General features: G+C 42.2%; 1 pseudogene; it reads right to left on the bottom strand.

Annotated features, from left to right (window-relative positions):
* Window positions 1-2072: 2072 nt before the first annotated feature.
* Window positions 2073-2190, bottom strand: LOC124725524 (annotated as a pseudogene).
* Window positions 2191-6370: the final 4180 nt, after the last annotated feature.

Below are 6370 nucleotides of genomic sequence, written 5' to 3'. Positions count from 1 at the left end.
ATTTTCTTCATCCAATATTTGAGAATAAGGGTAATTAGCGACTTACAACAAACTTTACACACAATTTCTAACCTTTTCGGAACTTTTTCTCGCTGACGCCCTCCACAAAATAAACAAAGGAAAAATTTTATCGCTTACTACATGTTCGCTATTAATGCAATCCAACTTCGGCATTAGGCATCATGTTTCAATTTATTACTTCTTTACTCCTAACTCTACTCGGAACACATTTTACAGACAGTATTCATATATACCACTGAGTGTAACTGCAAAATTATATCACTGTGCGACATATAATACAGGAGATATGACGTCATAAGGAATTTGATGCGTGAACAACTGCCGCATCAAGCATGGTGTTTAAATTTGTTTCTTTGCTGCTAACACTATTCGCAATAAATTTCGCAGACAGTATCCGTATACCGCTAAATGTACCTATAGTATTATATCGTTGTATGACACAGAGTTCATGAGGTACGACATCATAAATAATGAGGTTCGTAAAAAACTGCCGCATCGTACATGACGTTTAAATTTATAATTTCGTTGCTACTAATTCCATTCGCACACATTTTACAGACAATATCCACATATGCCGGTGAATGTACCTTCAAAATTACGTCACTGCACAACACACAGTTCAGGAGGTATGACGTCATAAACATTAAGCACAGGGCCAGACGCTGCGTGTTACGGGCGTGGACGCACAGCTATAAATAAATAACGTGGGCAACGCCGGGTTAGTCCGCTAGTAATAGTACACATTTCGCAACAAGTACTATAAAATGTAGAATGGCAATGGCAAGGAAAGCGTTTCTGAAGAAGAAAAATTTGTAAACATCGCGTATAGATTTAAATGTCAGGAAGTCGTTTCTGAAAGTATTTGTATGGAGTGTAGCCATGTATGGAAGTGAAACGTGGACGATAAATAGTTTAGACAAGAAGAGAATAGAAGCTTTCGAAATGTGGTGCTACAGAAGAGTGCTGAAGATTAGATGGGTAGATCACATAACTAATGAAGAGGTATTAAATAGAATTGGGGAGAAGAGGAGCTTGTGGCACAACTTGACATGTTCTGAGATATCGAGGGATCACCAGTTTAGCATTGGAGGGCAGCGTGGAGGGTAAAAATCGTAGAGGGAGACCAAGAGATGAATACACTAAGCAGATTCAGAAGGATATAGGCTGCAGTAGGTACTGGGAGATGAAGAAGCTTGCACAGGATAGAGTAGCATGGAGAGCTGCATCAAACCAGTCTCAGGACTGAAGACCGTAACAACAACAACTTAATTACACAGCATACACTGTATTTCGACAATGCACGTGTCGTATATTTTCGAAGCCTATAAGATTAGTTTGTCGTTGGAATTGTTATTTGATGTGAAATTTTTTCCATAGAATAGTTTTACTTGAGTTCAGTGAGAGGCGAGAGAGCTCCTTACGTCTTGAGATGAATGCAAGCATCCGGTGGGATTCTTGGAAACGATCAGAACTTTACAGGGGCTGGGATATGTGATAGTCTCGAGGGCAGCCGGGAAGGAATGAAGATTTTTTTCATCTATGTATCTACTCTGCAAACCACCGTGAAGTGCATGCCAGACGGTATTTCCCGCTCCATTCGTGTATGGAGCTAGAGAAGCGCGTTAACTAGTCTAACCTTTCCTTATGATCCCTACGGGAGCGACAAATAGGTGACTGAATAATGTCTCTAGATTTATTAATACTGGTTGCTGACACTTTATAAGTAAGCCTTTGCGGGATAACTGATAACAATTTACAAGTGTCTGCCAGCTCAGTTTTTTCGCGTTTCCATTACTCTCTCCCTTGGGTGCTGCCCTTCCTTGTATACATTGAATATACACAATTAGTCCAGTTTGACATAAACTAAACCGAACAGGCCTTGGAAGGCTCAACGGTACCGACCGGCCGCCTTGTCGTCCTCAGATACAGGCGTCACTGGGTGCGGACGTGAAAGGGCATGTGGTCAGCACGTCAGTTTTCGTGACCGGAGCCACTACTTCTCAGTCAAGTAGCTCCTCAGTTTGCCTCACAAGTGCTGAGTGCACCGCGCTTGCCAACAGCGCTCGGCAGACCGGATGGTCACCCATCCAAGTACTAGCCCAGCCCGACAGTGCTTAACTTCGATGATCTGACTGGAACCGGTGTTACCACTGCGGCAAGGCCGTTGGCTATAGGTGCAACATAGTTGTGCAATATTCTAGAACTGGTCGCGCAAGTGTTTAGTAACTGGTCTCCTTCGTAGAATGCATTTTCCCAGTATCTTACCATAGGTACTGAGGTCCACAAACCTGTTTCATCCATGACTGGGCCAGTGAGATCGTTTCATTTGACATCCCTACAAACAGCAAGGCATTCTTATGAACTGACTGATTCTAGTTGTGCCCCACTGATACTGTAGTCATGCACTTTGTGAAGTGCATAGTTTTATATTGCTGAACATTTCAAACAAGTCGCCGGTATCCGCACCACTTTGAAATCTGACTGACTAGTTACGCGTGTTTGAAAGACTACTTCATTAGAATCTGAATCATGTACAAAAAGTCTGAAGTTACAAACAGTATTGTCTGCCAGGAAATTAACAATACAACATGAACAGCAAGGGTCGCAACACACTTCCCTGAGGCACTTCCCGAATCAGAGCATAGTATCACATTCTGGAATGTTTCCATTGCACGGAGAATCGAGAGGACTTATCGTGGAATTTTTCTGCTCGTTTGTCATATTAAGATACGACTGCTGACAGTGCCTGCCAGCAGAACCAAGTAGAGGCTTTTAATGAGCTAAGATTCTTTTTGTTCTAATGAAAGTCAAAGCACAGAGTAGAGCAGTGGTTCCCAACTTTTCCAAAACCATTAAACCCAGAATACAATAATAGCTAGTACCCCCCCCCCCTTCCTCCCCTACCTCCGCCCAACACCAATATTAGCTGCCAACTAAATTTTAGAACGATATGGGAATCTTCTTTGAACGCTTTCATTTGTAAAACGAATCAAGATAAATAATTTTTATTTTCTGTATGTATTTTACTGAACCAAGAACTTATGAGTCAAATGGTTACTGCTTATTTCTAACAACCTTTTTATATTTAGTTTGTTCTGCGTCAGCGCCCGTCATAGGGCACGTTCCAAATCTATTCAGTTCCTTGCGTTTGTCTTCATTGTTATTTAGTCAAAAATTCACTTTCACATATGCAAATCTTGAAGGCAGCGTTTCTCTTCCATGTGCTGTGTTCGAGTAGTGAGTGTGTTAGAATGTATGATGAAGCAATTATTGGTACACTGTGAGGACTACCTACACCTCCTAAGAGGAGAAATCAACCTGTTCACAGTAATTGTGGACACTTGTCACAAAACATACTTACTCTGCATCACTTAAGTCCCTAGCGGCAGTTCCTTCACTCGTACACTGCAGCCCCATTTAAAACCAAGCGAGTTAAAATGTGTGCGCTGTATGTACTGTAAATCACTTGATTGCTGGACCCCTTACTTCTGAACCGACAGAAATTAAAATACTTCATGGTGTTAATGCTTTTTTCTTTACTACTGCCACTGATAACAATAAATAATAATTAATAACACAGTGTACAGCACTATGGCAGATATCGTGTTGTTACTGTTGTGTTGTGCTCTCAGTGTCAGTTCATTTATCAAGTTTCAAAGCGAGTAATGAATCGAAATTTGTATGACATGTATAGCATTTGGTACGTGTCTCACTTTCATTGTCATAGATACACGGCACAAAGGGCAAAGTATGTGCGTAGGGTGGTGTATGTGAACAAAATGTTGTTCATACATTTGTTTACTAGTTGTAACCTCTACCGCATTGTGTCACGCATTTTAATAATAATGTTTGAAGTATGAAGAAGTTGGCTGACGGCCGTCGAAATATTTTGCGGAAAATGGAAACAATGATTCGAAAAATACCCGGAGGCACTCTATTAACTGGTCTTACGTGACCAATATTAGAGTCTTACAATATTTATCAAAATATTAGTCATATTTTAAAAATAGGTTCGTGACTAAGACACAATTGTGGACCCTTTGTTTATATCCCTGAAAAACATTCATTTTGCCCCCAGGTCGGCAACCACTGGCGTGCAGTGTGCTGCACACGAATTATCGAACAGTGTGCGGCAGACGCATTATAGATGCGTCCCTCGATGTAACGACAGTTAAGGTACTTACGGTCATTTGATTCATCAAGAACGCCTAACAGACACCTGAAGATGAGACTGTACTGTCTTGAAATCGATTGTGTGTATATGAGATAAGCATGAATATAAAAAAATGCAGCTGTAAGGAAACTGACTTTCCTAATAAGTAACAAAAAAAGTTCAAATGTGTGTGAAACTTTATGGGACTTAACTGCTAAGGTCATCAGTCCCTATGCGTACTCACTACTTAACCTAAACTATCCTAAGGACAAACACGCATACCCATACCCAATGGAGGACTCGAGCCTCCGCCGGGACCAGCCGCCCCAGACCATTCGGCTAATCCCGCGCGGCCAATAAGTAACAGCTGATAGTCCTGCGGATAGGAGGGAAGTACCTAAGACGTAAGCGAACCAATGAGAAAGCTTCTACGCAAGTGCAGAACTCGAGCACCATACAATAGAAGCCAGGGAAGTTCTGTCCTTCAAACTGGGACTTGCTACAAAGGTTAATGTTTCATGTTGTTATGCAGACGTGCGTACTCACTCGAGCAAACGCATTGACCCAGAAACCCGGAAATTATCTCGTGGATAACAGTTGGTTCGACAGCCACTTGGCCCGTCGGACGTCACTCAGCTACGTGCAATCAGGCGTAGGCCGTGCTGAGCAAAGGCTTGCATGATATTCTTTAACCTCTTTTCCGACAGAATGGTTTTCCATGCCAGTTACAAGTGTCTGCCTCTAGCAGATTAGACTCAGTACAAACAGAATGTTTGTAACGACTGAAGACATGTAAACCATTCAACGCCCATGAGATCATCTGAAGTATGAAATAGCTTTCAGAGAAGCGCTATTGTATATCGAGATATAATTCACAGACGCACCGTGCTTGCTACGTCGATATAGTAGTGTATGCCCTAGAGATGAGATATGAAGGACTTCTCCAGGGGAATTGTCAATATTTAGGTATATGGCAGGGATGCCCATTCGATGCAAAATAGCCTAGTGAATAGGGGTTCTAAAATGTGTACTTGAAGAGCTATGAACACTTCTTCATCTTAAATACTGTGAAAAAAATCACCTCTACTGACAGCTCTTTGATTTCCATATTTTTGGAGGAGATAGTATGGATCGAAACAATAAAATAATGTCCAGTGAATATGGGTCCTAAAGTACACACCATCAAAGCCATGAGCACTTGTCCAATAGCAGAAATGTTTTCACCACAACGAATATGGGCAAGTGCTCATGGGTCTTAAAGCGTGCGCGTTACAGTCATTATTTACTGGACTTTTTGTCCCGTATGGTTCATACTACCATCTCCTAAAATAAGGAAAACAAAGAGGCTGCAGCAGAAGAGATCTGTTTCACAGTATCGAAGAAGAAGTGCTCATACCTCTTTAGGTATGAATTTTAGAGCCCATGTCAGAAGATATTTTTTGCCTTTCATATACCTGAATATTCACCATTCATCCTGGGACATCCTGTATTGACCGGTCCGGGGTGACCGAGTGGTTCTAGGTACTACAGTCTGGAACCTGCCTCGGGCATGGATGTGTGTGATGTCCTTACGTTAGTTAGGTTTAAGTAGTTCTAAGTTCTTGGGGACTGATGGCCTCAGAAGTTAAGTCCCATCGCGCTCAGAGCCATTTGAACCATTTGAACATCCTGTATTGGCAGGAAGGAGAGTGCACTTAAAAGACTGGCCATGTGCGAGTAGGACTGGCACAATGACAGTTACGTAGAACTTAATTATGTACTGGTATATAGACAATTCATGCACTCTGGAAAACCGAGAGGTCCGGGGCGCCTTGCCACGGTTCGCGCGGCTCCCCCGACGGAGATTCGAGTCCTCCCTCGGGCATGAATGTGTGTGGTGTGTGTTGCCCCTAGCATAAGTTAGTTTAAGTTAGATTATGCAGTGTGTAAGGGTCCGATGACTTCAGCAGTTTGGTCCCTTGGGAACGTACCCCAAATTTCCACTCCGGAAATCGGGAATCTCGATCATTTTCGCCTGTTCTCGACACTGATACTGGCAATGTATCGGTCCCACGGATTCCAGGATTTTCGAGAATGTTCTAATTTCAGTAATATAAATGTGACAAAGTGATGTAGGAGGAGGGCGACTATTATTATAATTATCAGTAGATCTGCATTCAGGCTGCCTGGGTCACAATGGTAAAAGTCAGACATCTG

Source organism: Schistocerca piceifrons, chromosome 1, assembly GCF_021461385.2.
Source record: "Schistocerca piceifrons isolate TAMUIC-IGC-003096 chromosome 1, iqSchPice1.1, whole genome shotgun sequence".
NCBI lineage: Eukaryota > Metazoa > Arthropoda > Insecta > Orthoptera > Acrididae > Schistocerca > Schistocerca piceifrons.
Note: the sequence above shows the minus strand (reverse complement) of the source record. Positions and strands in the feature narration are given on the sequence as shown.